Here is a 12,500-nt window from a genome sequence, read left to right as displayed (position 1 = left end):
ATGTGCTTGATTATAATTTAAATTGTAAATTATTGAAATTTGCTGGAGGAATGTTGCAAATTTTCAGTCATGCACTGGAACCGCCCAGCAAGACTTTCAAAAATTCAGAGCTACAAAAGCTGTTTACATATATATATCATGCAATATAGACATGCTTGAGGTATACCAAGTGGGATATAATATGTTACCTGGAATTTAATATAACTTTTATAGACCTGGCATGCTCGAAATATCATCATCCATTTCTGCTACATATACATATATATATATATATGGAGGCAGGAGAATGGGGTCATTGTGTTGAATGACAATTCTCTGTCACACAAAGGATGCATAGAACGCGAGCCAGGGATAGACTATCTATCCCATCACAACCAGACGTGAGACTAACAACTCACTAACAACCAGAACTAATCAACTGGGCTCAAAATGCCTCTGTGCTTCGATTCTCAGAGCTTCGGGAGAATGATCTTTCAAAGGCACTCGACAATCACCTGTTGACTTCTACACACACAAACGATCTGACTCTAATGGTGGATTTGGCCCTTGTTAGTACATTGTTTTGTTCACTTGTTCGATACCTGTCTTTGTTGTCAAATGATATGATGTTCTCTTTGTTATATCTGCTGCAGAGAGAGAGAGAGAGAGAGAGAGAGAGAGAGAGAGAGAGAGAGAGAGAGAGACAGAGAGAGAGAGAGAGAGAGAGAGAGAGAGAGAGAGAGAGAGAGAGAGAGAGAGAGAGAGAGAGAGAGAGAGAGAGAAAACCCATAAGGATATCACTCCTTACCAGACGCCAAAAGGGTTAATGGTGTCTTCTAAGGGTCAAGCAAGGAGAAAATAGGATTCTTAAGAGAATGTGAAAACTCTTGTAAGAACTCTTGTAAGAACTCTTGAGTGAGCGCCCTGGAACTCAAGCCGTTGTGCTCGGGAGTTTTTTTTTTATCACATATGGAGTGATTTATATATGTGACAGTTGGATGCTGGGTCATATAACCAAACACTGTCTAATTACAACACTGTCTAATTACAACCCTGTCTAATTACAACCCTGTCTAATTACAACCCTGTCTAATTACAACCCTGTCTAATTACAACCCTGTCTAATTACAACCCTGTCTAATTACAACCCTGTCTAATTACAACCCTGTCTAATTACAACACTGTCTAATTACAACACTGTCTAATTACAACACTGTCTAATTACAACCCTGTCTAATTACAACCCTGTCTAATTACAACCCTGTCTAATTACAACACTGTCTAATTACAACACTGTCTAATTACAACCCTGTCTAATTACAACACTGTCTAATTACAATACTGTCTAATTACAACCCTGTCTAATTACAACCCTGTCTAATTACAACCCTGTCTAATTACAACACTGTCTAATTACAACACTGTCTAATTACAACCCTGTCTAATTACAACCCTGTCTAATTACAACACTGTCTAATTACAACACTGTCTAATTACAACCCTGTCTAATTACAACCCTGTCTAATTACAACACTGTCTAATTACAACCCTGTCTAATTACAACCCTGTCTAATTACAACACTGTCTAATTACAACACTGTCTCATTACAACACTGTCTAATTACAACACTGTCTAATTACAACACTGTCTAATTACAACACTGTCTAATTACAACCCTGTCTAATTACAACACTGTCTAATTACAACACTGTCTAATTACAACCCTGTCTAATTACAACCCTGTCTAATTACAACACTGTCTAATTACAACCCTGTCTAATTACAACCCTGTCTAATTACAACACTGTCTAATTACAACACTGTCTAATTACAACACTGTCTAATTACAACCCTGTCTAATTACAACCCTGTCTAATTACAACACTGTCTAATTACAACCCTGTCTAATTACAACCCTGTCTAATTACAACACTGTCTAATTACAACACTGTCTCATTACAACACTGTCTAATTACAACACTGTCTAATTACAACACTGTCTAATTACAACACTGTCTAATTACAACCCTGTCTAATTACAACACTGTCTAATTACAACACTGTCTAATTACAACCCTGTCTAATTACAACCCTGTCTAATTACAACACTGTCTAATTACAACCCTGTCTAATTACAACCCTGTCTAATTACAACACTGTCTAATTACAACACTGTCTAATTACAACACTGTCTAATTACAACCCTGTCTAATTACAACCCTGTCTAATTACAACACTGTCTAATTACAACCCTGTCTAATTACAACCCTGTCTAATTACAACACTGTCTAATTACAACACTGTCTAATTACAACCCCGTCTAATTACAACCCTGTCTAATTACAACACTGTCTAATTACAACCCTGTCTAATTACAACACTGTCTAATTACAACCCTGTCTAATTACAACCCAGGTAAATTATGCCTTTTTTCTTAGTTTGATAAAATCTTAAGGCTAACGAACCCAATAGGATCAAGAACCCATATTTAAACCAATATTAGATAAATACAAATCTCTATTATCTGTTGTCAGCGATTTATATAAATCAATACAAATCTAAAGTGTTTACAAACCGCTTCCTGTACCCGTTGAAGGGGATTACAGCATGGGAGCAAATTCATAAACTACAGGGGTCACGAATTAGTCCAAATATGCATAATTTTGTAAGTTTATATTACATAAATGTTGTAGTTGTTACTACAAAAATATATCAAACCACCATTTTTGTTGTCAAAAATTGTTGTGCTTAGCTAGTTGTGCTTGCGGGGGTTGAGCTTTGGCTCTTTGGTCCCGCCTCTGAACCGTCTCAATAACACAACAACTGTTGTGTACAGTGACACGTGTTGACATCTGTGAGAGATTTGCACGTGTTTCCGACCACGTGCGTTTGTTTGTAAACAAACAACAGGTGTGTGAAGGCATCATCCCAAACGTGAGTGAGAGAGAGAGAGAGAGAGAGAGAGAGAGAGAGAGAGAGAGAGAGAGAGAGAGAGAGAGAGAGAGAGAGAGAGAATCAGAAACATCAATTACCAGAGCCTGCAATTGATGAACCACCTTATTACCACAGTTCAGTGTCAGAGACCGTAATGAATGAAGGAAAGAAAGAAGGAAAGAAAGAAGGAAAGAAAGAAGGAAAGAAAGAAGGAAAGAAAGAAGGAATGAAAGAAGGAATGAAAGAGGAAATTGAAAGCCAAGAGAAGAATTCCCACGCGCTGAAAAGGTTGTTCCAGAAATATTACAAGACCTGCCTTTCGACACCAAAGGTTTGGTGAAAGGGATTAAGCTATTGACAATCCATATATTTACTTTATATGCTGTCTATATCACACAATATCTGAAACAGACAGGGAAGGTTAGGGCTGCAAACTAACACCTGTAAAAGATAGATACTTGGAGTTATACCCAAACACCTGTAATAGATAGATACTTGGAGTTATACCCAAACATCTGTAATAGATAGATACTTGGAGTTATACCCAAACATCTGTAATAGATAGATACTTGGAGTTATACCCAAACACCTGTAACAGATAGATACTTGGAGTTATACCCAAACACCTGTAATAGATAGATACTTGGAGTTATACCCAAACACCTGTAACAGATAGATACTTGGAGTTATACCCAAACACCTGTAACAGATAGATACTTGGAGTTATACCCAAACACCTGTAATAGATAGATACTTGGAGTTATACCCAAACACCTGTAACAGATAGATACTTGGAGTTATACCCAAACACCTGTAATTGATAGATACTTGGAGTTATACCCAAACACCTGTAATAGATAGATACTTGCAGTTATACCCAAACACCTGTAATAGATAGATACTTGGAGTTATACCCAAACACCTGTAATAGATAGATACTTGGAGTTATACCCAAACACCTGTAATAGATAGATACTTGCAGTTATACCCAAACACCTGTAATAGACAGATACTTGCAGTTATACCCAAACACCTGTAATAGATAGATACTTGGAGTTATACCCAAACACCTGTAATAGATAGATACTTGCAGTTATACCCAAACACCTGTAATAGATAGATACTTGGAGTTATACCCAAACACCTGTAATAGATAGATACTTGCAGTTATACCCAAACACCTGTAATAGATAGATACTTGGAGTTATACCCAAACACCTGTAATAGATAGATACTTGGAGTTATACCCAAACACCTGTAATAGATAGATACTTGGAGCTATACCCAAACACCTGATAAAGACAAAAGGACGGAATTATACACCAAACATATGTAAAAAGTCAGGAAGGTGTTGGATCAAAACACCCGCAGAACGCTGCTCTGAACATGCGTTCAATTCCCGACCTATTGTAGAACTATGTCATTAAAAACGCGTAGTATTTTGAACGCAATCACCCGGACGTATTAATTCAGGTAGATATTGTATATATCTATGTATGATTGTGTATATCTATGTATGATTGTGCATAGTTTTCACAATCATCATCCAGCGTAATTTATTCTTCAGTATTCATCCATCCTCACTATTCATTATCACCCTAATTCATCATCCTCTTCACTATAATCATCATTGTCTCTGCCATTCAATTAACAAGCGCTGAAATTAATATTCATCTCGTTTCCTCTGTGAAATAGGCTCTTGCAGCGTTCCGTAAATCCTTTCCTGCAGGTAAATCCTGCCAGTCAGGCCCTAAATCCGTTTATGCTGGTAAATCCTGCCAGTCGGGTCTTAAATCCTTTCCAGCAGGTAAATCCTTGCCGGTGAGGTCCTAAATCCTTTCCTGCAGGCAAATTCTGCTGGTAAGGATGAGGTAGAACGAGTCTGTGAGTATGCGATAGACTCTGAGCCTTGAGTCTTAAACAATACTTAGATTGTGAGGATACGAAATGCCAAGTGAGGATATGATGCCAGGGGGGGGGGAGCGATTTGGCACTACCTGTAGCTAAGGCACTGCTACCTAATTGGCACTGCTACCCCCTCTCACCTCCTCCCCTGGCCTGTCAGTGCCAAGGGCTGCCTGAAAGGACAATGGCCTTCTCAGCACATTTCGAGGCAATTCGACAGCTTCTCTGGCATTTCAGATACATTTGTTGGGGTTTTAAATGCCTCCCAAAGTGGGTTTTAAATGCCTCCCAAAGTGGGTTTTAAATGCCTCCCAAAGTGGGTTTTAAATGCCTCCCAAAGTGGGTTTAAAGGATGATAATGTGTTCCACGGGTCTCTGTGTTCCAGCAGGTAGGTTTCTCACCCAGATGAGAAGTATCTGTCAGATGGTTTTCTCACCCCAGCTGTCGTTCTCACCCCAACTGTCGCGTGAAGAAATAGACTTAAAGCATCTGTCAGCATCTGTGATCCTCTGATAAAGTCCGAGATAATTAGTCTTTCTTAATTAGAGACGTCTCAAGGTGTTAAGGAACATCTTACTGATTCGCTGGAGGGAGAGAGAGAGAGAGAGAGAGAGAGAGAGAGAGAGAGAGAGAGAGAGAGAGAGAGAGAGAGAGAGAGATAGAGAGAGCAGAGAGAGCAGAGAGAGAGAGAGAGAGAGAGAGAGAGAGAGAGAGAGAGAGAGAGAGAGAGAGAGAGAGAGAGAGAGAGAGAGAGAGAGAGAGAGCAGAGAGAGAGAGAGAGAGAGAGAGAGAGAGAGAGAGAGAGAGAGAGAGAGAGAGAGAGAGAGAGAGAGAGAGAGAGAGAGAGAGAGAGAGAGAGAGAGAGAGAGAGAGAGAGAGAGAGAGAGAGAGAGCAAAACTTGAATAGTCCCCAAGCAATAAATCTCTATAAACTCCTTGTCACCCAACAGGTTCAGACCTAGAATAGGTTAGATAGTAATTTCAACCTATCCTGAGGCCAGGCTGGTTAAAGCGGCGGTCGACACCCCCTAAGACCCAATTAACAATTTTAACCAAATTGTTAATTGTGTATTAAAAATAGTTAATTTTGTATATTAAAATAATTTCGTTCTCACATATAAATTAATATTATATATTACCGTTCAACATATATCTGTATAGTTAGACATAAGTTAGATTAGATGATAGATTCTGTTGTTATAATAGATAATAATATTTGCTGAAGCATTTGCAGAACGGGATTCGAACAGAGGACGCCAGCAGAGTACGTTTCGAAAAATGTTCGAACGTAATTTGCGAGTTTTGTGTATAAACTGGTTTTCAAACATAAACAATGGCTTTGGCGGGTGAGTTAACGAGCATTTGGCTTTTACAGAGGTGCGTGTATTTACAGACCTGCGGGTATTTACAGGGGTGCGGGTATTTACAGACCTGCGGGTATTTACAGAGGTGTGGGTGTTTACAGAGGTACGGGTATTTACAGGGGTGCGGGTATTTACAGAGCTGCGGGTATTTACAGAGCTGCGGGTATTTACAGAGCTGCAGGTATTTACAGAGCTGCGGGTATTTACAGAGCTGCGGGTATTTACAGAGCTGCGGGTATTTACAGAGCTGCGGGTATTTACAGAGCTGCGGGTATTTACAGATGTGTGGGTTTTGAATTTAAATTTTAAATTAAATTTTTTTAATTCAAATTTTGAATTTTTGAATTTAAACCTGAATTTACCTAAGAGCCACTAACCCCTACAGTGGCTCTCCCTAACATTACAGTCTGGTTCTAATCTGTTACTGATGCCTCAGGCAAGTGGGATATTAAATAGCTAAGCAGAGTTAAATGAAATTTTCATCCCGTGACCAGCTGGCTTTTATAGGCCTTTTATAGGCCTTTTATAGGCCACTGGGGACGTCCGCACGACCTTGTAGTCATGGACACATTTCCGAGCCAAGAGATTCACGGATAAAACGCTTCCTTTTGTGTACAGAAAACTTTTTTTTAAGGAGCAAGTATTGCATAGAATGTTGGATATATATATATATATATATATATATATATATATATATATATATATATATATATATATATATATATATATATATATATATATATATATATTTAGTATAGCATGTGTTGATCTTACATGCAACTGATGGCGCTGTTTAAAAAAAAACATGTTTTTACCTGTCACAGGGGTGGCATCTATATAATAGGTATATAAAGACATGCACGTATTCAAATGGAACGTTTTGTCAAAATTTCAAAGCAATCGGTGAAGAATTTTCGGAGTCTACAGCGTGTGTTGCTCTTACGTCCAACAGATGGCGCTGTTTAAAAGAAAAAAAAAACTGTTTTTTCCTGTCACAGGTGAGGCATGTATATAGTAAGTATATAAAAACATTCGCCTTTTCGAATGTAACGTTGTGTCAAAATTTCAAAGTAATCGGTAAAGAGGTTTTGAAGAATTCGCTCACATGAAAAACACATGAAAAACACACTTTAAAAAATAAAATCATGTTTTTTTCCCGTCACATACATAACATCTATATAGTTTGCTTATAAAAAACTGTTCGGATGCGAATGAAAAGTTGTGTAAAAATTTCAAACCAATCGGTGAAAAACATTCGGAGATTAGGGACTTTGAACAAAGGAACATTTCCATTTTTATTTATACAGAGATATATATATTTATATACATATATAGATAAAACAGAGGACATTTTTTTTACATTTTTTTAGTCTAAAGTGAAGTACTTTCGCAGCACAAAGGGGCTGCGGGACTTTTTACTATAGTCTGCCCTTCACAGTAACGTCATTGCTCAATAAAAAACGTACTCCAGTGAATTTAATTTTCCTGAATTTTCGTGACGGGGCATTTTAGGAGGGTGGTGTCCTTGTAATATTACTGCTGGGCGCTGCTATATTGGCCTCTTGTATACAGGAGCCAGCTGTTAGCTCTTGGTCTCCGCCTTCTCTAACCGTTGGTTGTCTAGTGTAATGGTTTTCGACGTATTTTTTCTTTCATATCTAAATATATATTTATCTAAAACACACACACATACACACATACACGTACACATACACGTACACATACACGTACACATACACGTACACATACACGTACACATACACGTACACATACACGTACACGTACACGTACACATACACGTACACATACACGTACACATACACGTACACATACACGTACACATACACGTACACATACACATACACGTACACATACACATACACGTACACATACACGTACACGTACACATACACATACACGTACACATACACGTACACATACACGTACACATACACATACACGTACACATACACATACACGTACACATACACGTACACGTACACGTACACGTACACGTACACGTACACGTACACATACACGTACACATACACGTACACATACACGTACACATACACGTACACATACACGTACACATACACATACACGTACACATACACATACACGTACACATACACGTACACGTACACATACACATACACGTACACATACACGTACACATACACGTACACATACACATACACGTACACATACACATACACGTACACATACACGTACACGTACACGTACACGTACACGTACACATACACATACACATACACACACACACACACACACACACACACACCAGTGTGCAGCTCATACCAGCTGTCACGCTCCTTGGTACCTAGTTACTGCTAGGTGAACAGAGGCATCAGTTGAAAGAAACTATTGCCCAATTGTTTCTCTTTTTGGCCGGGAATCGGTCCTAGGGTTGTAAATCCAAAAACCTGGTTTGATTTAATATTTGGGGGGGGGGTATTGTTACCCCCCCCCCCTCCCTCAACCAAGCTCATGGACTAACTCGTCCTTAGACCAAGTCCATTCCATCCAACGGTCGACCCCACAGACGCATTCATAAATTTTAACATGCTGTTCATTCAAAACGGGAATTTTCTCAAATATAAATTAATATTATAATATATTAGCATATTGTGTATATATAGACATAGGTTAGGTTAGGTGTTTAGGTTCTGTTGGCGATTATTTGTATTTGTAGTACGTGGGTGAAGCATTTACAGCGTTGTGGTTCGAACACAAGTCGTCAGTGAAGCACTTGTTCCGGAAGTGTTCGGACGTCATCAGTTGTGAGTCGTGTGTAAACTGTTTTTCATTCATAAACAGCTGGGGGGTTTGGCGGGTGCATGGAATCACTTTTGGGTCTTTGTTTGGAGGACGGGCTGAAATAAAAACGGTTTACACACGACTCACAACTGCTGACGTTCGAACACTTCCGGAACAAGTGCTTCACTGACGACTGGTGTTCGAACCACAACGCTGTAAATGCTTCACCCACGTACTACAAATACAAATAATCGCCAACAGAACCTAAACACCTAACCTAACCTATGCCTATATATGCACAATATGCTAATATATTATAATATTAATTTATATGTGAGAAAATTCCCGTTTTGAATGAACAGCATGTTAAAATTTATGAATGCGTCTGTGGGGTCGACCGCTGGATGTAATGGACTTGAGTCGAGGACGGGTTGGACGATCCTTATATCACCGTCGCTAACGAGCAGCGATGGCAGTTTAGATCTGAAGTGGTTTAAGTGTATCGGAGGGACTTTAACTTTAATTGTAAGTATGAGTTACTTTATATATTTTTTTCGTGTGCATGTTAACAAGAATATATATAGAGAGGTATATCCATATTCTCGGTAAATATAGAGTGAGAAGTATACCCATTTTCTCGACATATGTACACTGGGTATACTTTAATTCGGGACAATATTCTGGACTAAAGTATACCTTTGAGTTGGTCAATAAGCAGTTGTGGTGATCTTGGTCATCCAGCAGAGGTTAATACTGACCTCGAACCCTGGACCAATATATCTGCTGGGGCCAGATTCACGAAGTAGTTACGCAAGCACTTACGAACCTGGGGCCAGATTCACGAAGTAGTTACGCAAGCACTTACGAACCTGGGGGCCAGATTCACGAAGTAGTTACGCAAGCACTTACGAACCTGGGGGCCAGATTCACGAAGCAGTTACGCAAGCACTTACGAACCTGGGGCCAGATTCACGAAGCGGTTAAATAATCGGTGGCTTTTTTTATAGCATTAAATTCCCTTGTGTTTAGTTTAAATAAATATGTTCGTGTTAATCTTGGGGGGAGTCGATAGATATTTGATATCTATTTTGGTGGATATGTGATAGATATACTGAGAAGTTTCCTCGCTTCTCGGGATATATATATATATATATATATATATATATATATATATATATATATATATATATATATATATATATATATATATATATATATATATATATATATATATATATGAGTTTACTTTAGTCTCGGATTAGGTTATGAATTAATTAGGATTAACGGTGATTAATAGCTATTAACGTCATTTGGATGTATGACGTTGGTGTAACGTTGATCCTACGTTGATTTGACGTTGATCCGATATTGCTTTAAACGTTTCCGAACGTGGTTTGCCAACAGGGATTGAGATAATTACGTTACAGAGAGCGGAAACTGCTTGAGCATTTCCTAAGCCTAATGGCCCTTGTCTTTAAGGTCTCCAATGTACTCACCTAATTGTGCTTACGGGGGTTGAGCTCTGGCTCTTTGGTCCCGCCTCTCAACTGTCAATCAACTAATCATGTAATGTCTTGCGTTCTTCCAAATGCTTTCGTAAGTAAACTCTGTAGCAGTGTACAATAGATGTCAACTTGTATAACCTTGCATTGACGGCTTTCCACTCCCCCCCCTTCTGTCCCTCTCAGGGAGTTGTCAGGGGAAAGCGCCAAGCCATCACAACTATATAGCACTGGGAAGGGGGCCAGGATAAGGATTTGGGATGGGACGGAGGGAAAGGAATGGTGGCCCAACCACTTGTGGACGGTCGGGGGGGATTGAACGCCGACCTGCAAGGTGGGTGGGAGGTCTATGAAACTCTATTATATATAGTGTCAACGATACAAGTGTCAAGACACTTGTATTTGCGTACAAATTAGGCCTGTCTTGTATTGGCCAATAGGCCTGCATTTTTTTATTTTTTTTATTAAAGCAGGAGGGTTATCTTATCTTGCGGTTATCTTGCGTTGATTTCGGAGTTCAACGTCCCCACGGTCCGGTCCCTGACCAGGCCTCCTTTTTTGTATTTCATCCCCAGGAAGCTTCAGCCCTTAGCAGCTGTCTAACTCCCAGGTACCTATTTACTGCTAGGTGAACAAGGGGCATCAGGGTGAAAAAAACTCCGCCGGGGATCGAATCCAGAATCTTAGAACTACGAATCCCGAGCGCTATCCACTCAGCCGTCAAGCCCCTTCCCCAGGTTGTCATATAATTACCAGATCTAGCAAAATGCTAATTCTATCAGGCATTAGTTTCAATTATCATAATTACATAGAAATTCTCCAGAGTTGAATTCCGCGAACCACCTGTTTAAACAAGGCAGTTTTGGATTAGCATACAAATGATTTAGCAAGATCTTGTGCCTATAGGCGTCTGGGAATATATTAAGATATCTCATCTTGGCTACAGCATACACACACACAGCACCGCTCCTGTGCCAGGTAAGTCCACTACGGGCTCACCATAGCCCGTGCTACTTGCCCCGCTCCTATGTCGGGTAAGTTACGGGCTCACCATAGTCCGTGCTACTTGGAACTTGTTCCGAGTAGCTGAATCTATAACAACAACGGCTACAGCATCCCACACACTGGTGGAGGGAGCTACCAAACAGCTTGAAAATGGCAAGAAATGTTTGATAAACTTAAGCTGGGAAAGCAGAGACATGTACTAAACTTGTTAAGTAACACGCACAAGTTGCCCTCTCAAGTTCGCTTATCGAGTTTGAGAGAACTTGATAAACGCCTCCAAAGGATACCTGATCAACCAGGCTGTGATTCATACGTCAGGCTGCGAGGAGCCGCGTCCAACAGCCTGGTTGACCAGTCTAGCAACGAGGAGGCCTGGTTAAGGACCGGGCCGCGGGAACGCTAAGCCCCGAAATCATCTCAAGGTATACTCAAGATAGACGATTGACTGACTCGAAGGAGACTGTCTTAACTACCTAATTAGTGCGTTGTTGTGGTAATTATGTAGGTAAACTTGGATAATTTTGACTTCTAAACACCAGCATGGATTCCGTAGAGGTAAACTCTTGTTTGAGTATCCTAGTACTCTTAAAAGGATGGAAGGGTTTTATCAGGGGAAAGCGCCAAGCCATCACGACTATATAGCCCTTAGAAGGGGGTCAGGATAAGGATTTTGGGAAAAGGGATGTGGCATTTTAAATCCAAGAAGAGAGGGATAGGCCTTATTCGCTAACACCTATCCATCCACTGTATTGTCGTTGCCATAGCAACACAACAGACATTATGTAAATGTCTGTGTATCTACGTATTTACGTATGTAGGTTAGCTTAACCTTTTAAAAAACACCGAATCACCTTCTGTGGTTGAGTGTTCAATAAACCCCTGAACTATATGTTTAACACATCTCTAACCCTGTCCATGGAGGACAGTAAAAAATATATGCTGGTTAGCATTGTAAATGTCTGGCCACGTCTGTGGTAGAAAATAATAATAAAAAAATAAAAAAATAAAATCACTCCGGTTGAGCTGTT

At 39.6% G+C, this 12,500-nt stretch overlaps 1 protein-coding gene and 1 long non-coding RNA gene across 3 annotated transcripts in view; one reads left to right on the top strand and one right to left on the bottom strand.

Moving 5' to 3' along the window:
- LOC123774438 (probable G-protein coupled receptor B0563.6) overlaps positions 1 to 12,500 on the bottom strand; it is a 71,509-nt gene that overhangs the window by 35,487 nt on the left and 23,522 nt on the right. The gene's annotated exons all lie outside the window — the stretch shown is intronic.
- LOC138354083 (uncharacterized) overlaps positions 9,402 to 12,500 on the top strand; it is a 54,095-nt gene continuing 50,996 nt past the window's right edge. The window contains exon 1 of one of the 2 annotated variants that reach the window (XR_011223428.1): positions 9,402 to 9,490. This is a non-coding gene — a long non-coding RNA (uncharacterized lncRNA). The remainder of the gene's footprint in view (positions 9,491 to 12,500) is intronic. The other variant, XR_011223427.1, reaches the window with a different exon arrangement.

Source organism: Procambarus clarkii, chromosome 61, assembly GCF_040958095.1.
Source record: "Procambarus clarkii isolate CNS0578487 chromosome 61, FALCON_Pclarkii_2.0, whole genome shotgun sequence".
Lineage (NCBI taxonomy): Eukaryota > Metazoa > Arthropoda > Malacostraca > Decapoda > Cambaridae > Procambarus > Procambarus clarkii.
This window is presented reverse-complemented; position numbering and strand designations above follow the sequence as displayed.